At 36.2% G+C, this 24,889-nt stretch overlaps 1 protein-coding gene across 8 annotated transcripts in view; it reads right to left on the reverse strand.

Annotated features, from left to right (window-relative positions):
* The window catches only part of FYN (FYN proto-oncogene, Src family tyrosine kinase), a 125,583-nt gene that overhangs the window by 83,440 nt on the left and 17,254 nt on the right, over window positions 1-24,889 (reverse strand). Inside the window, exon 2 of one of the 8 annotated variants that reach the window (XM_039351212.1) lies at window positions 13,657-13,750. The exons of the other annotated variants lie outside the window; for them this stretch is intronic. The gene's annotated coding sequence lies outside the window, so the exon portion shown is untranslated. The remainder of the gene's footprint in view (window positions 1-13,656; window positions 13,751-24,889) is intronic. 8 annotated transcript variants of the gene reach the window in all.

A 24,889-nucleotide genomic window follows, 5' to 3' on the forward strand; every position in this document is an offset into this window, starting at 1 on the left:
CCAAAGTCACCCAGCTGGTTTTGTGCCTAAGGCAGATCTAGAACATACAATCCCCTGGTTTCTAATATGATGCTGTTAACTACTATACTAAATACACACAACGCACCAAATATGAAAACATTTCAAGAGATGTATTGCATTAAATAACACATTTCCACATGACCCGTAATATTTATGTACCGGTATATAAAAATACCAAGTACCTTCAAGTAGCAATGACAACAGAACAGAATTTGCCTACTTTTCTGGAGATTTCCAGAAATCAATCTTCTAATACGAAGAACTGTCTTCCCTTCACTAGTTGGGAGTGTTATTGAGTCAGTTGATATGGTCAGGTAGAATGGGCAGCCAAGTAAAACTTGTGTGAATGATTCAAGGTCCCAACCCAGTCAAACCCAAAAGGCATTTTGTATTGGGGGAGTTATCAACTTCCCTTCAGATACATTGGTAACAAATCTCTGAATATAAAAGCTCTCTAATATGATTGCATAGACTATTAGTAAACAGTCATCCAAATATCCACTACAATAATGGGGATTACGTACCAATTGTTCTGAAAAGTGGAATCACACATATTGCTTCAACTCTATGGTGGTTCTCTATCCCAAGCGTCTAAGATCAAATTCTATTCCTTTTTACCAGGGTGTACAAATTTCTATACAAGGATCAATGGAAACAGAGATTCATGATTAAAAGACAAATCTAACCAATATCTTAGCTGGCAGAATCTCATGCTTGTCTTTGGGGAACTAGATGTCAGACACAAAGAAAAATGGAGAATACCAGGGAATGCAAAATAAATCCTGTAAGGATTTTGAATGTATTACCTCTAGAGGTCTTAGAACTTTATAAATACAAACTTGAAAGCTACAAAGCAAGAGCCTTTAGCCTTAAAGAGATGAAGAGTTTACATAATCTGCTGCTGGAAAAATACACGGTTCTATTTGGTGTCTTGTAAGTCTAGTCAGAAATGATTTAAATTGGTCTCTTCCACACTGCAGATTATTGAACAAAAACTCCTGGGTATTAAAAGGCTTTAACTTGCTTCATTCTAAGGGTTGCCATCCTAAGACATCTAGGCACTACTAAGGTGAAGAAATTTGATCTATTCTATAGCATTTTCTGCTGGCAGCTAACAAGGCCAGTGTAAATGATGTATTTTCAACATCTTGAAGTCCACTGATTATTCTACTAAAGTGTTGTATCATGACATTACAAAGAACATGTTAACATCTTTTTACGCAGAAGCAATAAAGGGGAGCATATCAGCCTCCTGAATTAAAAATGAGGATATTGAGATTTTATTTCTTCTTGTTGAACTTGATTTCCGAATTACAGGGACAATAAGAGTTGTATTTGTGGGATCTAATGTTGGAACTACTGCTAATGTCTATGTTGTTAATTTCATCCCTTTAAAAAAAGTCCAAAAAGATTCAAACAGAAGTGGAATTCACTGCATTCTACTCCAGATGTAAATTTTAATTTGACTTATGCCAATTACAGCTCAATGTTTCTAAATATTTAGTCAAACTCTAATTTAAACTGCTGAGTAAGGCCCTGTTCCACCATTATATCATCTTTGGCTCCCTTGATCACTCTCTACCCAAGACCTTGGATGCTATCCCAAATTCACTCTGCTTTGCTTGACTGATGGCAAAATGACACTGTGTGTGTTGCTGCAGTATTACTGCTAGCCAGCTATTCCTAATGGGTGGGTTAACTGTGTACTTGCCTGCTTGGCAATTCCATTCCTGGTTTTGCATATTACCAGACCACTCAGTCTTCACTGAATTTATTCTGTTCCCAATTACTGCCACGTGAGCATTTGCATAAAACATCTTTTGCTCCTCAGCTCTGATCTTTCCTCTGCCTTTATGTTCTAAACTAGATAAGGGAATGAAAAAGTAGTAGTTTGATAGATAATTATTTTATTTCCAGAGATGCCACTTGATCAATGACTGATAGAACCACTCTTCTCTCCAGGTCCACCTCTACTGCATCTCTCTTTCCACTTTTTACATTTTCCCCATTGGTTAGCTAGCTAACTGGCTTGCAGCCCACCAGCAAATGTCACACACAAAAATGCTGTGCTGGCTCATTCAGTTTATATAATTTCATCAAAACAGGACTCACTTCACCACTTTTGGATTTGCGCAACCAGTGTGAGCAATATGAGCAAATAAAGCATGAATATTCACATTAAATGGGTAGAGGTTTATAGATACATTGTGTGTGTCTGTATATGTTTATTCATTGTATCGGTTGATTGAATTATCAAATCTTTCAAGACTCTTGGTGGCTTTCAAGAATAATAAGCATATAATGAAAAATTATAGTTGTCTTGTTAATAATGCCAAAGAAACCCATCTACCTCCAACAATGACAAAATATATATGTGATGAAACAAAATATTAACACAATAGTGACAAAATTCCCCTTAGAAAAAATACATTTTTAAAAGTTTCTAAAAAACCATTACCAAAGAATCAAATTTCAAATCTAGACCAATGTTGTTCCACAGCACTAGTGCTACATCTAAAAAAAATAGTGCACCACTAATGTTGTTGAACTGGAAAGCAAGGGCTATTTTTTGCCTCATACTTTCTCACTTCATGAAATGGGAACTACAAACAGTTTATCCTGAGTGGGGCATTTTGGGTGGGTCAACTTCTGGTTGGAACAAGTGATCCTGAAAACATCTTATTGTCAAGCAATATAGGGTTTTATAACTTAAAACTTACAGTTTGAATTACTGTACACTCAATAAAGGGCCTACTCAAAGCTGTGAGCTCTGGCCAATGAATTGGATGCTGTCTTTTGAATCAAATGCTCTTTCCAGGTGGTCTTCAAAGGTAGCCCAATTAAGAGGTGCTAAGTCATTGTAGCCAGGTGTTTCCACTATAGGTAGGGATGCAGCTGGTGCACCACTCAAAGCAAGGCAAAGACCCTCCAAACCATGGCCTCCACTTGCACATCTAGCAGGAAGCATGACTCTAAGAGAACCTCTAAGGCAGTGGTTCTCAATCTTTCTAATGCCACGACCCCATAATACATTTCTCCATGTTGTGGTGACCCCCAACCACTTATACATCACTGGGTGTCAGGGGCGTGGCCAAAGAAAAGGGGAAAAAATGGCGGACAGCCTTGTTTGGGGACCCCCGTGAAATGGTCGTTCGACCCCAAATGGGGTCCTGACCCATAGGTTGAGAACCATTGCTCTAAGGGAGACAGATTGGCAGAGAATGAAATGAATAAACTGCAACTCCATCTTGTTTGGGTCAAACCCAACATCCAGGTGCCAAAACAAGACTTTGAAAGCACTTCCAGCTGGGCCAGAGGTGACAATAGAAAGCTGAATATCATCAGCATATTTATGGCATCATACCCAAATCTCCTGATGATCTTTGTCAATAATCTTCACGTAAATGCTAAAACAACAGGAGGTGACATAGTAGCATCCCTGTGGTACCTCACACTGGAGTGGCCACTGGACCAAATTCTACTCCTCCATTTATAAATCAGCTGGAACCACCAACTGAGAAAGAAGTAGTACCACCGTAGTGCAGCTCCTCCATTAAATACTAGCACTGCATGTTAGATCATTAATACAGTTAACAGGTTATGGTCAAATGACATTTTTAGCCAACAAGGTAATGATAGGAATGCAGATGCTGCCTTCCTAATCCTCCGTTCATATAACTATTTTGATGGATTTCTTATGACTAAGTGTGTCTTCGAAACTTGTTGAAGACACAAGCATATGCACATCATATTCAGTAAGAACTAACTAGAATCTTAAATCAGGAAGACTGGCTTTAAATTCAAGCTAGTGTTAACTGAAAACAGTGGAAACTCTGAGTTTAGATGACACGCTAAGCCATAATAAATACACAAAACATGACTAATGAACCATAGTATCTATTATAAGCTCTTTTATTCAGTTTCATTGGTTATAGGGTATTTGTTACATAAAGGGTGTTTGTTACACCCAACCTTTCCAGCTTGGCGACCTGGAAGGAAAGAGAGGAGCCAGGAAATGTGATGCACACGGCCTGGACACATGCATGATGGTGGCATAAATGGGCACCTGCATGCGTAAATGGGCATGTACACCCACAGCAGTGTGCTGGTGCCTGCATGCATGTGCAAATGGGCCGCTGGTACCCATACAATGGGCCACTGGCACCCACATATGCGCAAACAGGCCGCTGATGCCTGCGCACATGTATAAACAGGCCACTGGTGTCCACATGATGATGGTGGCGGTGCTAGTGCACCCGCACATGCACAAATAGGGCCGCTAGTGGCCGCACAGCAGTGCCACCGTGAGTGGGGGGGCTTACCAGCTATTCCCACGGCCCACTGGTACCAGCTCGTGGACCATAGGTAGGGGACTCCTGTAGTAAAACAGAAAACTCTTTCCCATACTTTTAAAGAAATCAAAGAAGTGAGATGCTATTCTTGCAACACTATAGATATTATGCATGCTATAAATGTAATATGGCTGAGACCAGGATCTCAAACGGGAATAAATATGGGGGGAGGGGTTACATAAAATATGATAATTGTTGAGCCATATTCTACCTATGAAAAAATGCAACACATATTATTCATACTAAGAACACTATTAAATGAATAAAATAATACATTGTACATGTACAATAATACATTTTCCTGTTGTCACACACCATAATGGTTGTGTTGTTCTATGCAGTCCCCTGATACCAATGCCGTCACATACACACCCTGGCACCAGCACTACCACATATACACTCCTACAGGAAGGCAGCAGATAGCAGAGACCTGCAGAGGTATAAGATGGGTAGAGAAAGTTGTAAGCAAAATGTTGGCTGCACCCAAAAAACTCAGTGGCTATGTGTTCACAAATCTGTGTTAGGTTTTTCCCCGAAGAAGGTATTTCTAGTTGCATTCCGAGGAGAAAGTATTTCCCAGAAGCATTTTTTCCTGGGAAGATTTAATTCACTGAGTCATATCACTTAGAAAGTGCTATCAGAATAGTAATCAATTTAGAAGATGATCAATTTCAGAACACTATTCCAAAGAGTGATGTTCTATCGGACCTGTTTTTTTAAAAGTTGTAATTGTGATTTCCTTATCGAAAGTTGAATAAAAGCAATGCCTGGTTTTAATTACCTAAGAGTTCATAAAGTTCCTATTTAGAAACCATATCCTCTATCCCAGTGTTTCTCAACCCTGACAACAACTGTAAGATGTGTGAACTTCAATTCCCCAAATTCCTTATCTAGCATAGCTGGCTGGGGAATTATGGGAGTTGAAGTCCACACATCTTAAAGTTGCCGTGGTTGAGAAACACTGCACGATATCCATAGCAAACAGAAGCTAGAAGAGATGCTAAAAAAGAATTGCAGATATACAATAGATACATTGCTTCATAGTCTGTTTTCTGAACTGTCAAAAATACATATCTCTCAAATTCCCCCCAATCTTCTCACATATCTTGTGTGAAAACAAAGTTTGCTATGATGAATAATTAATAATTAATACTCCCATATTAATTTAATCAAATGTTATGTTTTAGAAAATACAGAAAATTTTTTGGAAGACTCGTAAATTGTTTCTGGTAACCAGTATTTACTTCTTCCATGCTAATTACCAATCCAATTCTTAAATCTGAGAATCAAAATCAATATAAAGAAATAAAAATTTGAAGTGTGTTTTTTAAAGTAAACACTGCTGCAGAAGAAATGAAATACGTTTGCAAAAATATCCTACTTTTGGAATTTAAGTTAAAAGCAAAGCCATAAAGCTTTATAGAAACTTATAGCTATGATTATAGGTTTTGTCCATATGCTTGTAACATAAATATAGCTGTCATGTTAACAACTTTCTAACCACCAAAGATTATTTTTAACTACACCCATTCAATTATAAATGTAGAATCCTTTCATTTGGGGGGGGGAGGGGGCAATTGTCCAAAGCTAAAGTAACTTCTAAGATGATGCAAGTTTTCTGTTCAAGACCTTACAATTTCAAATCCAAGCTTTTTATATTTATAGAAATGTCAAAGATGTTAACTGTATAATTTAGCTTGCTGACAAATCTGACTTCTACTTGTAGATTAACATACTCATCTATTCATTTCAAACAACAAATGTTGAGCAAAAATGTCAAGTATTTTATTGCCTTTCATTTTTTTCCCTAAACGCGGAGACAATAAAATAATCATATATAAAATAATCATTCCTTCTACAGAGAGCATTATCTGAATTTTAGTCCTAAAAAACAAAAATATCCATGTGTTTGACCTGTTACACGCTTACATAACAATATTCCCCAACTTTGTATACTCCAAGTGGGACTACTTTACATGGACTATTATACTGCAAGTGTATTAGTTTCTATAAGGGACAATTTACTGGTAAATTATAAATATAGGTGGAATGTATTCGTAAAATGACAGATTTATGAAAAGATGGTGTGACTGTCAAATAAGTAGGTAAATGCTGAAGCAGTAGACCTCACAACTAATCCTGCTTTGGCTCAATTTATTTCTGCCAATTCTGTGGTTTTACAGTCGGCTTAAGTTGATAGTTCTGCATGAAATATAGCAATCACACATTGTAACCCTAAGCCACAAACTAGTGCAAGCACCAACCCATCAAAGTGTGAAAATGAGCAGATGCAATGGTAAAAATCAAATTTAGAGAAGCTTACTGCAGAACCTGTTTATGTCAAGTTTTAATTTATTTACCAGTTTAACTGCAATGTTTTTCTCCCAAGTAGAATTCAAATACCTAAGCCATTACTAATAGAGGCAGTAGTCAATTAGTCTAGCCCCAAATCAGAGTTACTCTTATAATCAGGCTACAGATGGTTCCAAACACAATTGGCTGGATAGTTGAGAGAAAGCAAAGATATATGATTACCTTCTATAACAAACCTCACTGATTTCAATTTTTAACTTGAGTCTCTTGTGAATAAACTATGACAAGCTTTTTTTTATAATTCTCAATCCTATTCTTACTCAATTTTTCCCATTAGTTTTGCTTATCCATCCTTTCCATTCATCTCATCCCTTTCTTCCAGAATATATGCTCTGAATTTCAATGTTTTATTTTGTTTAAAGATAAGGTTTCAGTTGTGATCCTCCTCCCTGATTTATTCACCTTTCTTGCAATTCATCCATCCATCCATCCATTGATTTTTATGTTTGGGGGTATGTTTCATTTCTCCTAATGACCTGTCTTGCAAAGTTTCTTCCGCTCTGATGAAAATCAACAATAATTTCATCTGTTTACCATACTGTACTTTTTGAGAAAGAACTTCTGTTTTTCTGGGATCAAACTGCAAGAAGGACTACTCCTTGGACCATGTGTATATATATATTTTTTAAAGTGCCTTCGGATCAGTTTTTGACTGCTGTGACTTCCTGGATAGTCCCTCCAGTTTTCTTGGCAAGGTTTTTCAGGACTTGCCGTCGTCTCCTTCCTAGGGCTGAGAGTGGGTGGCCCAAGGTCAATCAGTTGGTTTTGTCCCCAAGGTAGAACTAGAACTCAGTGTCTCCTGGTTTCTAACCTAATGCTGTACCAAACTGGCTCTCATATGTGATGAGGCAGGCTATTTTCTCAATATTCATTCTGGTGAAAAGGAATCAAGTAGCCTCTGCAGAACTCTACTTTCTACCTTGCCTTGCCTTTTTATGTATTACCCATTAATCTATGTAGAAATCTATCTGATTAATTCTCCCACTAGTTGTTCTTTAGCAGCAACTGAGTACCAACTATACCACTGGGTTCTCCCAGGATATCAAGAGTCAAAGATAGGAAGTTAGCACATGAATGTATATGTACAATGATACCCTGAACATAAAAAAGAGTTAAGTGGGCGGGGGGAGTGTGCACCTAATATTTTATTGTTGCTGACAGATGCCAAAAAGAATGAATCTCAAAGAATTAACCTCTTTGTTTAGCAACTGAACAGTTGTGGCAGAGGCTGCTTCTCCCACACTGCTTAATGATTTGGCGGCATTAGAAAATAGAGGAAAAAAGCTTGTTCTGTTTCCATGACTATTCACCCTTTAGCATCTCAGCTGAAAGGGACAACAACTGATCCTATTGATGTCAACTCCAGCCATTACATCGTAAACTGCAAGCTACGCTTCGTTTAATATTGGCCAATAAATATGCTAACCAGTCTACAATACTTGTCTTTTTAAAATGCTTAGGATTTTTGTTTTGTGTGTTAAATTGCAATTGGTTTGAGGAAGATTACTGTAGCTTCATATAATGCACACACATTGGCATACTCTATTCCTATATTGTGAATAGAGGAAGAAGACTTAGATACCGGTATATTATTTGCTATCATCTGCATTAAATGGGGAAAATGCCTGCCCTTACTTTTGCTTTCTCAGTATATTTCTCAGTAGAATATAGCTAGCACTCCATTCTAGAGTGTATATACACCAATGATTCATCATTTTCCTAGCCTAGTAATATAACCTACTCTGCTAACCTTTGCTCATGCTATACAGCTTCAAAATATGTAGGCTAACAGTATGACAAAGTTAAAGTTGATATGGATTTTCAAAATCATTTTGTTAGACATGTCATATTCAAAGTTTGGAACAGGCATAAAGTAAGATTGACTCCCAAAATTCTTCTATGGTTGTCAACCCAAGAAGCCTTTTTAGAAAAGAAATGACAGTTACACAAACTTGGCTGACCTATGCAGACTTATTGACTTTTTCCAAAGGAGAACCAAATTAAATGAAAGGTCATATTTGTCAATGGTATGCTCAGTTGACAGAAAGATTTAAATTGGACAAGAAATTTGATTTTACAAATAAGAAAACCAATTTTGAATTGGATATGCGTACCATTGATGAGCATGTTATTAATAAGATATAATTTTTACTGAAACTGAATTATGAAAGATGAATATGTTTAAGATTGTATGACTAAATGGGCAAAAACTGATATAATGTAATGCTTCATCAATGGGAGAATATGTAGAATAAAGGACAGAAATATATATTGAATTATAACATGAAAGAGAATTTTTATAAGAAGACTTACCCTTGGTATTTAACACGACAAATTATCAAAGATGTACAAGGGTGTGTCAAATATATGTTGGAAGTGGGACCTATTTGAAGGTACTTTTTATCATGTAAAAAAGGTAAAAAATATTGAAATCAGACATATACTTTAATTCAGACAATTCTTGGAATAAATGTGCAATTGAAATCAAAAGATTTTTCTTTTAAGTTTGATGCCTAAAAATGCATATGCATTTGATGCATATCTTGAAAATAAACATGGGACCCTGTTTTTATGTATAATAACAGCAGCAAGACTTGTATGCACTGAGAAGGAAGACTTACGGATTCCTACAATGCAAGTGTCTGTACCAAAGAAAGTCAGAAGTTACTTTTTCCCTATTTTTCTTTTTCTGCACCTCTACTTGTTCCCCTCTTGACCTTTTCTTTCCAAGTTCTCTTTAGTTTTCTGTTTGCTATTTTACTTTTCATTGTTAACTTAATGAACTTAACTTAATTAGTTTTATGAAACAAATAAAGAAAATAAAATGTGTGTGCTAAAGTAACTTCTAGCCAGTTGCCCCATTCAACTTTCTGAAGCCTCACTTATCAGTTTACAGATATGAATTGACTACTAGTTATATTTAAAACTCCACTCCCGATTATTGTTCTTTCTTCTATCTGCTGATTACATTCTTTTGTCTTTGCTCAATTGTGCAGAGTTGCATATGTCTGGCCAAAATCGCTTATACATTTTCCAGTGATTATTATTCAGGAAAGTCTACCTACATTGTCTCTGCTAAAGTGATGAGACTGATTCCTGGACTGTTTCCAGGAAAGTGAAATCACTTACGAGCACATAATCACCAATGATCCAGTCAGCCATTTTCTAAGTCCTTCACTGCTAAGCAGCCTAAGAACTTAAGCAGCCTAAGAGATCATTATTTCCTGCATTTTTACTAAAGAAATGAATAGAAAATTAGAAAATCTACACTATCCTGATTAGTTTCATACCATAGCAGATAGATGGAGGTGGTCTTATCAACCTTCAATATTTTCTGTGTCATTTTCCTCCTAAAAAGAAAATCCAGGACCCCATATTATTATCTATTCAATTTATATGCCACCCATCTCACTGTCAAGCGATTCTATTAGCCTTGAAAGAAGGAAGGGAAGCTAACTTCCTGCGTACATTCAAATGATACAGCAGACTGGGGGAATTAATTTAGTCCCAAACAGTAAAGGGGCTCTTGGGGATGAAAACTAAATCCTGAATAATGAACACAGAAACAATCTTAATACAATAAGATCAGTGACAATCAAAACAGCATATAATGCTCTCCTTTTGTAACTGCTGGGGTTTCCATCCTTTTTCTTCTTCAACTACAAACAGATGGCAGAGTGTTGTCAATCTCATTCATATCCTATTGTTCTTTTTTCTACATATATATATATATATTTAATAGCTTCGGCTGCAATGGTGGGGGTGGTAGATGGAATGGCAAAGTGACCTACATTGAAAAGGATTTCCCCTGACCATATCTGTTTAGAGATTGAGGTGATGAGATGGAGTGGAAAAAATTAATATATAGCAGAAGCCAACAGCAATGAAAAAGGGTGATTGAGTAAGCAAGTTTAATCTCTTAGTAGTGACTAAAAATGAATTCTCTATATGGAACACAGATTAAAATTTAAAAATATGTTCTCTAATGAAAAATAAGGGGACTAAAAAATACATCCTTGACTGAAAATACTTTCTTACTAATTACATGAAAATGCAGAATGAAAAGTGACAGTGAACTCATCTTCATTATCTACAAAGCAATCAATTAAAAACAGGAAGCCAACACCATTAAAAGTTCATTTTTTTCCTTTTATACCAGCTGAAGGGGAGAACCTTAAGAGCTCATTTTGTCTCTGTGTGAAATCGGTCTTGACTTCTTCTGTCTCTGCTTTTATGACTCTTGCAGAGCTTCCTGTTGTGTTTGGTGCAGCTGTATCCTCCATATCAGTCAAACTAGCATATTCTTCTTCTCACGGATTCCTTTCACAAAGGATTTCCTAAAACACTGTTTCACATTTGCTATAATTGGTTACCACTATGGAAACCAAATTCTGTTCTTTCTTTTGTTTTTGTCTAAAATAATTTTTTTTATCCTCTTGATTCATACAACCCTCATTTATTTGTCTTACTATTCAACCCTCATTCATTCTCCCTGTATGATCAACTATCTCAACATACTTTGTTCCTTATTGGTTATTCATTTTGTATCGAACCTGTACTCATTCAGTACCCGTTAATTCTTGACTCTATGTCTTCTCATTTTATACAACTATTTTTTTCAGCATGAAGCTCCCACAGTATCCAACTTACTTTTATGTTTTTCTTGACATATCCAATTATTATTCTGATATAACAAAGTGATCAAAAGTACATTCTTATACACAACCATTTTCATATTTTCTCAATAAACATGTACTCCATGTAAAAGATCAGACACTATACATCAGACATGTCAAACTCGTGACGTCACGTGATGTCACGTGACATATCAGAACTTTTCCCCCATTGCCGGCAATGGGGTGGGCACAGTTTCCTCATGACACATCTGGCTCGTGGGCCGGCAGTTTGACACCCCTGCTATATGTAGTGCTTTTCTCCTAATATTTACACAATTTAAGATTTCTCTACCTGTTTCCCTATTTTTAGTAAAGATTCAAAGTTCACAAATTCATATACTTGCTCTAGCTTTCTTGAATCTATTTTTTTTGCAATTATTAATTCCATTTTCCTTGTCAAATATGACTGCCTTGGACTTTGGTGTATTTTCAGAAACACACCCCTTGTTGCTTCATTTGAATTCTCAGCCATAATACTGTATCATCTGCTTACAAAAATACACACATATTCATGGCTCCAAACATTGCACACATTTTCTAGTCATTTATGTGTAAATAACAGAAGACAAATCACTTCCCTGTCTCTCTACTCAGCGTCAAATCATTTGCTATGAGCATTCTATTTATTTTTTACCTACCTACCTATTAAATTTATTAAATTTATATCGCCACCCATCTCACTTGCATGTGACACTGGTTGGCATACGCAACTAAAACAAAAGAAAAATCATAGTTTTCTTCCATGAAAAACAATTTAAAAAATTAAAAGCTATATTTAAAGATGCAAGAAGAGTGTACTCTAACTATGAACAATGTAACTATTTAAAGAGTTCCACAATTCCTTGGGATATCCAAACCCAATGGCACATCCAAGTTTCAAGGGCATTGCAAAGGTATGCCAGGTTGTGGCCAATCTTACTTCTTTCTACTTATACTCATGACTTCTTTCATTTCATTACTCATGCTTTAGTTCCATTATATTCGTCTCTGATCCAATTCAGATGTACAGTAAATTTCAATTACATATTGCAAAAAATGTTCCATTATTCAAGTGTATTCATGTTATCATATGTTTTCAATGAATCAACAAATGGGCAATTAATGTATTTTTTTATATTCATACATTTCTTAATGATTTGCTGGCTTGCACATTCCCTGCCCACTATAAATCTGCACTGTACCAATAGCTGTATGTTTAGGAGAAGTCCCTAAGTCAGGGGTCTTCAAACTTGGCCCTTTTATGACTTGTGGACTTCAACTCCCAGAATTCCTCAGCCAGGCACGCTTCTTAATGGCACTACCATCCTCTCAAAATACCACTCTGGAGCCAACATACAATGGCAATGAAACAGCAACTCCACCTTGCTTAGGTTAAATTTCAGGCTGTTTTATCCAATCCAGACCTCAACACCCTCCAAACACAACAAAAGTTCAACAGCATCTCTAGATGAGCCTGAGGTGGCAATTTACAACTGAACATCAGTATATTGACAGGATCCACCCCAAATCTCCTGATAATCTCTTTAAATGGTTTCATTGTAAATCTTAGACATTATGGGGAGAGCATCAAACAGGGCATCCCCTGAGGAGTAGCTCAATAGTTGCTAGCACTTTCAGGGTTTTACATTAGCTGCAAAGATCTTATTCTTTTAGCAGCCTTCTGAGGTTCAGCTTCTCAGCATTTCCAGTGCCAGAAAGAATTCAGATCAATCCTTTTTTCCTTTCTTTTCTCTTTTCTAGATGCCTTCCATCACCTATTATTTTTTATATTCTCCCACTTCACCATTCACGGGGTATCCATCATCCCTTTTCTTCTGCCATGATTATGTGCCCTATATGGTATAGTAACAGCTTAAGCAAAAGGATAGGTGGGCCTCTGTGGGAAGGCAAGGCCATGGAAGAACCCAGGAGTTAAAAGTAGATGGTGGTGTGGGGGAGGGAGGGGAGAAAAACTGATTTACATAGTGAATCTTTTAAGCTGTAGAGCTGGATTTTCCATTAGAGAATGCTTGCTGTACAACACTGATGTTCAGAGTGACAAAGACATTAGTGAGATATACTATAGGTTATAAGGGTAATGTATAAAATAGTGGGCAATCACTTAGCTCATTTTTTAAAATAAGATTTAAAGATGCTGGCTTTCAGCTTTCTTCTCAAAAAAATAAGCAACCAGAATGCCTGTAAATGAGAGAGGATGCAGACTATGTCTGCAAATGAACTGTCACTTTACATACCTGCACTGTAATTGTTAACATCCTGTTCCTGTCTAGACTTCAGCTCAAAGAGACAGTGTAGAAGACTCTTCTTGCAAGCAAAAATCCAAAAAGCCTTTAGAAAAACAAATCAGAGAAAACTTCTTGCACTCCCAATTAAAAAATACAAGGTACAACTCTTTTAATCTAACTGCCTCTTGCATTCATATCCTCTTCCTCCTCTTTCTGATTATGGACATGAAAAAATGAGCTCACTCTTCATCAATTCTACTTGCTGGAAAAAGGTCCAGTGTGGGTGCCAAAGCCTCTTCTAATACTACCAAATGCTGCTAGAACTGCTTGTCCACTTCAATACAAGACTAAGCACTTCATTAAGGTAAATTAAAATGACTCTGCTTTGATGAGGATAATTGCACTGCCTCCTGGATGTGACATGCCGTTTTATGTGACATTTTTAAAAAAGAAAATACCCCAAGATCACAGGCTTGGATCGATAACTAATGATAAGAAAATAAGTGAATTAATACTCCCAAATAAGCCTTGGAATGAAGCAGAATTATTATTCAAAGAGGACTCATGCCACTTTCCAAATTCTCAAAATGGAATACACAAGCCATTCCTTTCCCACTCCATTGTCTCCTGAATTATGTGGGTTCAATTGTGCCTTCAGATATCACTGGATAGCCTGACAGGGATTTTTTTTACAAGACCTTATTTCATAGCAGTTTACAGTTATGAGTAAACATATAGAGCCATATAAATTTTTTTTCAAAGGATCACAGGTAACATAATAGCAGTTATGAATCAATCAGATTAAAGCAATTTATTTAATTTTTCCTTTTAGTAAGCAATTTATGATTTTACTTGATCTGAATCATAGGCAATAAAAAACAAATAGTGGCTTTATATAAAACCAATTCAACATTACAACACAGTCATTGAATTAAAATGTTTAATATGAAAGGAAAGATTAAAATTCATAATAAGCAATTATATTAAATAGGGTAGGGCTTGGCCCTACCAATTTTTGTTCTGGCCCTACTTGATGGGGGGGGGGGGTAGAACAAACCGTACAGGAGTCCCCCAGGGCTGTGTGCTCTCTCCATTACTCTTCTCGTTATATATACCAATGGTTGCATCCTGAAGGATCCCTTTGTTAAAGTACTGAAATTTGCAGATGATACAACAGTCCTTGGTCTCATTTGAGACAATGATGAGTCTCCATATAGAAAAGAGGTAGATCAACTGGACCTTTGGTGAAGCTGGAACAATCTGGAGCTGAACACTCTTAAAACTGTAGCGATGATAATAGATTTTAGAAGAAGCTCTCCTATTCTACCACCTCTTACAATATTAGGCAACACACTATCAACAGTAGAGACCTTCAAGTTTCTAGGTTCTATTATCTACAAGGACTTGAAATGGACATATAACATTAGAACCATCATTAAAAAGGCACAACAAGAATGTTTTTCCTGCGTCAACTCAAAGCTCATATTGCCCAAAGATCTGTTGATATAGTTCTTCAGAGGAATTACTTAATCTGTCATTTGTAGTTAAATAACAGCACAGCAACTAAACAGGATAGGCACAGACTTTAACAGATAGTTAGGGCTGCAGAAAAAACAATTGCTACCAGCCTACCTTCCATTGAAGATTTGTATAATGCATGAACCAGAAAGAGGGCTGAGAAAATATCTACAGACCTCTCACATCCTGGACATAATCTATTTCAACTTCTTTCCTCAGAATGCCACTATAGAGTATTGCATGCCAAAACAATCAGACATAAAGATAGTTTTTTCCCCGTGCCATCACTCTGCTGAACGTTTAATTCCCACAGCACTGTCTCATTTCTCATCTTTTCTCATCTTCTCATTTTTTCTATCTTCTCCTATTGGTTTTTTATGATTTATCAATTGTTGTTTGTAACTTATGATTAATGTTTGTAAGTATGATTATGACCTTTGTCCAAAAAACTTCTCTTCCCTTCCCTTAACAAGTGTTGCCTCAGTGATAAATCATACAATTACAGATACTTACTGCTATTTTGGATAATTATTTAATGGAAAGAATGAAGATATATTTACATTTTTCACATAACCTGGACTATGTGGTGAATTAATCCCAATTTAGATCAGGAACAGAGGAACTCTGTAAGGGTGTAGGTCTATACATATGTTGTATATAGTATGTTTAAATGTATGTTATGTATGTGTACACTTTGAGAGCAAGCAACTAAATTTCATTTTTAATGTGTGCCATTGTGCCCACAGTGAAAAATGACAATAAAGATTATCTACCTACCTACCTACCTACCTACCTACCTACCTCTTTGTTTGCTAGAATAATGTCAACAGTGGGAGGGTTTCCAGTGGTTTAAAAGGGAATAGGTATGTGGAATCTTTGGTGCTCCATGCGTTGGTTGCTTGCAGACACCTGGCTAGATAACATAATCAGTGCTGGTGAATGTGGGTTTATATACAATAGCTTGCCCTATCAGTTTTGGTGGAAGTGGGGTTTCTCCTTGGTATTCCTTGATTAGGGTATTGTTCTCTGCTTAGCAGTTTGTCTGGTGTTAATTCCTGCTTATCTGGGTGTGGATTGTTGGAGAGAATGTGTTCTAGTCTTTTTGTTTCTTCTTTTTTATTGTCTCTTTTGAATAGTTTGTAAATGCCATTCATTTTTTGGCAAGGTTTTTCAAAAGTAGTTTGCTATTGCCTCCTCTCTAGCACTGACAGAAAGTGAGTAGTTCAAGGTCTTTGTACCTAAAGCAGGACTACAACTCACATTCCCCTATTTCTAGCCTGATGCCTTAACTATTACACTAAACTGGTTCTCTAAGGGAGCATCTAGACCAAGCTCAATCCAAAAGTGGTAAGGATTTTCTGAAAACCTTGCATTCAGACAAATCAGCCATCAATAGACACACAGAGATTAACCACATTTACACGCCATTCAAAATAGACAATAAAAAAGCTAAGGAAATACAAAGACCAGAACACATCCTCTCCAGCAACCAACAGCCAAATGAGCAGGGATTAATACGACAGCAGAGAACAATATTCCAATCAAGGAATTACCAAGGAGAAAGCTCTCATCTGCCCTCCCAGCAGGACAAGCTACTGTTTATAAATAGGGAGCAAATCCCACATTCACTACCACTGATGTTACCTAATAGAGTAATGAAAACAACCAATCTCAAAGAGCACTCCACAGTTTAATCCTGAGCTACACATATTTTCTTCTACTTAAAATAGACATAGCACTGAATGAATTACCCATTTCTTCCAATTCTTCTCAAAGAACCAAATGTTATCTTGTTTTGGAAAAAATATGTTGGTACAGTTTCTGTAATGTTAATTAGGCAGCACTCAGAGCCTTCTCTGTGGGCACACGCGCCGTCGCCTCAGTCCTAGGCCTTCAGCTGGGTTTTATAAAATCTTTTCGCTTTAGGCCCCCGCTGCCATGTGCAAAAAAAAGAAAAAGGTTCAATCAATCAGTCAATTTCAACTTTTCGCGGGAAAAAAAGATCTTGCAAAGTTGGAATTGATTGATTGAACTTTTTAGTCCCACCCAGTCTGCTGTTACCACTGCAGCCACGCCCATCCAATGGGCCACGCCCACTCAATTGGCCACATCCACCCGGCACCCAATGATACATAATGGGTTTTGGGTTGCAGTTTGGGCACTCGGTCTCTAAAAGGTTCGCCATCACTGTGCTAGAGTATCTACCATATTTCCCTGAAAATAAGACACGCCCCGAAAATAAGCCCTAGCCTAATATAAGCCCTACCCCAAAAATAAGCCCAGGGGTGGGCGTGATCAGCACAAGTGGTGGTGAGCAGTTGCAGCCCTCCAACCCCTTGCCATAGAACAGGTAAGTCCGAGTGCGGAGGCAGAGGTGGGGGGGAGGCAGGCGATCCAGATGCATCATGCACTTTTCGCCCAGAGGGAGACTGGAAGCTTCATCAGCTTATTAATGGGGTGCTTGGAAACAGAGCTAATCACTCCATTCCCAAGCACCCCATTTGCAAGCAGACAAAGCTTCCAGTCTCCCTCTGGACAAAAAGTGTTTGGGTGCCTATGGGGTGCTTGGGGCAGTTCCAACCCTCCCCCTCTTGCCTTACTTTGTGGTGACAGCACCGTGCAGCAGGCCACGTGGCTTCCTGTTGCGAGCTCCTGCTGGACCGGGCTGCTGGTGCCCCTGCCATGAGCAAGGCAGGTGTCAGGAAAAAAAATAAAACTTCCCCTGAAAATAAGACCTGTCTCTTTTGGAGGCAAAAAAAATATAAGACTGGGTCTTATTTTCGGGGAAACACGGTATATAGAAAAATGAGTGTACTTATTGCATGGATAGACACATACATATACCCTTCCATATAGCACTATTCTAATTATTAGTGCCATTTGATGCTATTTTAACAAACTGATTGCCTTTTTCTATATTTTAATTGAAGTATTTGAGCTGTAAGTCTTAAAAAGAAAGGAACACAATTAAACAAAGACCTGAATAAACTTAAAGCCATTCTACTTTTCTATTCAGCACCATTTAACACTGTGGAAGTGATTTCAGGAGCAATTTTTAGAATTATTTCTAAAACCCTTTACAGTATGTCCTATCATTTTAGAAATGAAATTAGTCATCTAATAGTCACTAATTAAAATTGTATTTTATCTCAAATTAAATAACTGAAACATTTATTGAAAGAATAATGCATTCATAATTGTTCCTTTCCAATGCACATAACTGTTGAAAGTTATATGCGTTGAGTAGTATGGAAACACATATACCACCATATCCCACAAAATTTAGAAACATAGTTTATTAGTACAACAGCTTTTTTTTTACGGTTTAAATGCCTTTGATTTTACAGTACGTCACATTTTATGAGATGGGTGGCTATACAAACCTAATAAAGTAATCATGAAAGTCAGTTTGGCGTAATGGGTAAGAAACCATGAGACTATGAGTGTAGTCCTCCTTAGGGACAAAGCCAGTTCAAAGTTTTTTTGAGTGCTTGGCAACCAATCAGCCTTTTCAGCCAGTTTCAGGGGAGGAAAAAACACCCATAGGAATGCAATGACTTAACAACCATTGTGTTCGCTTAATGACTACCACAAAAAGGATTATAAAATTGGATCAGTCATGTGGGTGCCTTGACTTACGATGGACGTTCCTGGTTCCATTATAATCATAAGTCAAGACTACTTTTACTGCTGAGCTTTCATATTAGCAGATCCTAAGACAAAATGACTCATGACTGAAAAAAAACAAAGGCTTACATTCACCTTTTAATATGAATCTACTAAGATAAATTAAGAGAATGGGTGAAGGAACTCTATGAAAAGCTTTACCTTGGAATAGAATTTCCAAGAGTAATTTAATCTCCAAGCAAAACATCCATGTGGGGAAAGCATTTTTTCTGTTTTCTTTGGCCTTTTTTCCTTCTTGAAAGTAAAGACACAATGATATCTGTTCTTCTTATTCCTTCAACTGAAGTGTGAACTTAAGTTCTTGCAGGTAAAAAAAATGCAATATTACAAAAATATTAGTGTCACTAAAATAATTTTCCTGAAAAAGTTTAAGGAGAGTTAATTGTATCACAATAAAGAGTAGCACCCACATTTTAACGGCTTCCAGACTGGTTTTTGCTCAAAATTGGAGGAATAAGGGAACCCCAACGGAAGAAGAGATCCTGCATAAAATTCTATCATGTGCTGAGATGGACAGGCTTACAATGATTATGAAAGACAAGACAGAACACGAATACTTCGAAATCTGGGGCAAATTTTATCGTTGGTATGAATTAAGAACTGCTCGGACTTCAAGTTAATGGTAGAATTAAAAGATATACATAACTGTACATATAATTGTATATATAATTGTATTGTATAAAAGATGAGGCTTATATAGAGGTTAAGAACGATGTATTAAACTTTTGTACCATGATAGGAACTGATAGGAAAATTCATTCTGGAATGTCATGTTTGTCCATTGTTGTTTTAATTGTATTATGAATAAAAATTTAAAAAATAAAATAAAATAAAATAAAGATTAGCACCCTCCTTAGTGTATCTTAGAAAATGAGACATAGCAATCTGTTCAATGCCATGACTATGTTAAGATTCAAAAAACTTAAGTCTTCTTTTTTTTGCAGGAATAATTAAGAATGGCTTTGATTACCGGGAAAATTTTTGATCTTATTAGTCATATTATTCAGAGATCTATCTGCTCCTAGGAACATGCATAATGTTTTCATGCTTGCATCAGTGATACCCTCCATGACTTACACAGATCATGAATGACACCACTGATCTGCATTAAGGCATGACATGAATAATGGAATGTAATAAAAAATGAGATCTTTGCCCTCATATTCAATCTTAATATGCAGCTAATTCAAATATTTTATATCTCATATAATTCAGAACTGTTCATATTTGATTTTTTTTCTTCCATTCAATTGTATGAAGCCATACAATTTTGGATTATTCATCATATTCTTTATTTTGGAAGCATATATTACTGGACTGAAATGTACACATTTTCATGACTGAAACAGCATAATGAGTCTGACAAATAAACAAAGTAATCTATGTGATTTAGCTTAACGTGATTAGGAATCTAATCACTGCACTTTATAACATGGTTTATGACTCAGTGTGTTATATGAGTTGTGGTTTATTCAATAAACCATATTGTTTCTATTAACTGTGAGAATGGATTGGTGAACTGAATTACATTTCGACTTTTCTCCATGTACAAACTTGTCTCAAAACAATAAACTCAATTGTTAGGGAAACAGCCTTATTTCTCACATAAAATTCTTCTATGAGTAAAGAATTTTATCCGGTAGGGTAAATTCAATTATGCTCATATAAATTCCTCTCTTCGAAAGAATATTATCAGGGGAAAAAATGCCTTGCTTCCATTATACAGACTGATTGGTTTTTAATAATTATTTCCAACGAATAGAGTAGTGGGGCTCTGCTATTCTACCCATAATACACCATATAGCAAGGTCATTTACAAAGAGCTTCAGGAATTTGGGAATGGTTTTCATCTAGCACTAAGTAAAGCTAAGGAAGAAATTCTAGACAAACTTTCCTAAAGAGAAAGTTCCAAAGTTACAATACCACTATTACAAAGATCATGTCTCCATTCATTACCTGCTTTATTTCAAAGGAGCTGTTTCACTGCATCTTCAAAGCATCATCCAACAATATTGTTGAAGTATTATTTTATGTATTTGTTAAATTTATTTGCCACCTATCTCATCAGGGAACTATTATTGCAGCTTACAATAAAAAGGAAGAAAATGAAATGAAGTAAAATAATAAAACCCACAAAATAAACAATGAAAAAGGAATACAATGAAAATACATCAATATAACCATCTGCCTTTTAGGATCAGCCATCAAGAGTAGAGGAACAAGCTGTCAAAAAATACACCACAGACTAGCCCTCGGTAAAGAAGCCATGAAGGCCTTGGAAAAAATATTCAAATGCCATGCAAAAATGAGAATGATATTCCCAGAACACCCTATGGAACTGAAAGCTGGATTTTAAAGAAGCATTAAACCGATGGATCACTGATCAAATCAACTCATTTCAAATAACAGCACAAGAAATTTTGATCTACATTCCAGCTTGGTTAGTAATAATGGCTTAAATTAACTAAGATGGCAATTGCTGAATATTTGTTCTTTAACTCCTCCCATTTATTACCTTAGGTAGAGTATAAATGTAATAGTAATCTTTCTTCACAGAAAACCCACTTCCAAACCAGCTTTTCAACCAGTTCCATTTTCCTCCATGCAGATACCTTACAATACCCACACCTAGTCTACAAGGTCTTTTGTAATCATCTTAATATAGTTTTGTCTTTTAATGTGAAAAGCTCAAATGAGATAATTTTGCAGAAGTTGCAATATTTGATAAGAACATTAGGAACAAGAGTCCAGCTATCTAAATTAATTAAATTTCTTCTTCAGGCAAGGATTTAGGTCAAACTCTGAGAATTACTGACAGGATTTTTTTTGAATTGCTATAATGTTTACTTGAGTTAAAATGATGCAATACAGGCCTAAAATTTAAGAATGTAGCTGAATTGGAACAGAAATGACTCCACTAAGAATACATTAAAAAAAACATTATTTTGCCATTAAAAACGTTACGGTTAAATAAGTTATAATTATATAATTCAAGCTTCTTTAATTATATAAAATATTTACTTTTATTTATATAATTTATTTGATTATATAATTTTAATTATATAAAATATAATAAAAATTCCTCAAATAAAAATACAATAATACAGCATTTTTCAGATTAAACTTGCTTTAGCACAAGCTCCAGAAAGCTGTCTGAAGTAACAATGTCATTGTTTGCCAATGGAATGACAAGTGAATTACAGTTAGCTGCTCTTCTTTGGCAGGGAGCTCCAGCATAGAAAATAACCTCTGAAATCTCCTTCAGGGTCACTAATTTAACAATATCCAACTCATCACAGTAGCAACTACAAGTTATTACACACTGTCTCCTTAGTCTTTTTTATGGGAAACAGCTAGAGGAATTTCAGTCTAGTTTCAATATGAATGCTAGCCATAGAGCAACTGCATCTAATTTACATATTTGATAATATCTCCGGAAGCACAACGCCTAGTGGGCACAAAGGGTAGATTTCCAGTGTTTCATTATTATTAGAGTAAATAAAACTTAAGAGGTTTGATTAATTCCTATTTTTCCAGAAGTTCATGATCATCAGTTTTTTTAGACCAGCTCTGTTTTTCCTATATCCAAATGGCTGTGATTCTTGGAAATGCAAACACAGTTTCAGTAGCACCTGGTCTCTCCTCCTCTCATCCAATAAAATAAAGTCCTAGTCTCATTAATACCTGTCATCAGCCCACATAAAGTAGTTTATCCTACTAATGTTGCTGAACTACAATTCCCAGCAGTCTCGGACAATGACAAAGGATGCAAAGAACTATGGTTCAGCAATATCTATGGGTCACAAATTCTCCCTCTCCTCATGGGATAGGCTGACTTTACTGTGTAAAATTTGCAGTGAAAAAGTATTAACTTGGTTCGAATAACTAGTTTCCATCCCAGCCTTATGTACAATATTTCTATTTTTTGATCCTCAGCAGAAGCAAACATTTGCTGGAAAACTATGTCCTTTTTTATAACAGCAGAGCTTCCTAGTGTAGTGCTATCCAGCTATATTAGTGTAAAACTCCATTGTTTTCATCCAGTATTAGCAGTGTGTTTTCTTTATTATCTTTATTAGAGACTCTAAAAAATTAGGCAAATATCATGTGTTCTGTGAAATAGATTTCAATATAAATGTACTGCCTGGGGTGGATAAAAGATAATTTAGAAAAGGTGAACTGAACTCTTCCACATCTTAAAGAAACCTTTAATCTCCTCCAAATTAAAGAAGCAAATGAGATGACTCTCTAATGATAAAAACAAAAAACAAAACAAAAAAACACCTGTTCATAATATACAGAAACAAACATATCTACAAAGTATAATCTTGTATATGTTTACTCAGAAGGAAATGTCATTGTGTTCATTGAGGCCTACTCAAAAAAAAAAAGCATACATAAAAGATTATGTTCAGAAATATAGAGGTTTTCTAGTATTATGTTTGTTGCCAACTCTTGTGAATGTACTAGAATAAATTGAAAAATAATGTTTCAAAGCTTTGTCTAGAACCAATATAGTTAAACTATTCTTAATCAGGAATTTGTATTTCTTTATGTCAGACTTTCCCCCAAAAGGTTTGAAGTTCATGGCTCCTTGTATAAAGTAAATACATCAAGTGGGAAGAACAAAGCGCCATTATAACCAGGGATACTGATCCCATGGATAGTGGAAATCAGTGCTAAGAATTTACAGGCCCCAACAATAAGTAAATATTTAGTTTTGTTTGTGCTCTCTTGTCCTTAATCTAGGTAGAATTGTTAAAAAGTAAAACATGAGTCAGCAACTTTTGCAGCACTCTTTGTTAGATCAAACGTTAGCAGAAAAAAAGACAAAAAGGGCAGGGCAGGAATTATCAGCATGAGAACCATGCAACTTTGGAGTTAAAATAGAGACTGCAGAGATTATTAGGCCTCTGTGAGGCAACTGGGATTTGCTTATATCACTTGATAGTCATTTTTATACAATCATTTTATTAAACATTACCATTAAACAGATAAAAATACAAAAAGTACAAAACTATAAAAAATAAAAGAAAAAAATAAAGTTCAGAAAACTAAAAATATATAGCAAAGAATCACTTCATTACAAGTATAAATAATTTTAACAATTTTTATCACTTTCTTAAAATATAACAATCTCTTCATCCCACTTCTCATCTCTTATCTATAAACATATCCTTAAAACCTTTATTTCAGTCCTAGTCAGCAAAAGTCCATTAACGGTTACCAGAAATACAGGTAATCCTCCAATTAGGATCAGGACCTGGAATCTTGGACATTGAGTGAAGCGGTTAAGCAAGATGCCACGTAACCATTTCACTCAGTGACTACAATCCTGGCTCTCCCAATTGCAGTCATTAAGCAACTGCACAGGTTGTTAAGTGGAGCATCAGGGAGAGGACCCAGATCTCTGGGGTGGGAGATGGTATAGATCTTCTCCCCCCCCCCTTTCAGGGAGAATAATCCAACGAACGATAGTGTTCATTAGCATTTTTACCATATTTGAGGTCTATTCTTCAGTGTACTGAGGGATTTCCTTCAGGGGAATCTCCTGGGACACTGGAAGAATAAACCTCATCTGGTGAAAACATTATGCTCAGAACTGTGGCGTTTGCTAGTGTTTTCCCTTCTAGCGCGGAAAATGCTAACAAATACCAGATTTGGAAAGACTCATAGCTTACCATTTGCTAACATTTTGTTAGATTTGAGGTCCATTCCTCCAGCAGACAGGAGAATTTTCCCTCCATGTATAGAGGAAAAGGGAAGTCCTTATGTGCATCAAGTAAACAGATTTCAAATCCAATATCCCCCCCCCCTTGTGTTTTCTGGGGACAGTTTTCATTGACTTTCTGGGGAAACCAGCAGAGAAGATTGCAAATGGTGTTCATATGATTGCAGGGCATTTGAGAACTGGTTGTAAATGCAAACAGGTTGCCAAGCACCCAAAAAGTGATCATGTGACCGGGGGGGGCTGGTATGTTTTATGATAGATGGAAGTGCTTTATGGGCCATAAAGTACCCATTTGGAGGATGTTGT

This window comes from Crotalus tigris, unplaced genomic scaffold (genome assembly GCF_016545835.1).
Source record: "Crotalus tigris isolate CLP2741 ecotype Arizona unplaced genomic scaffold, ASM1654583v1 scf7180000018371.15429387391:27106975, whole genome shotgun sequence".
Lineage (NCBI taxonomy): Eukaryota > Metazoa > Chordata > Lepidosauria > Squamata > Viperidae > Crotalus > Crotalus tigris.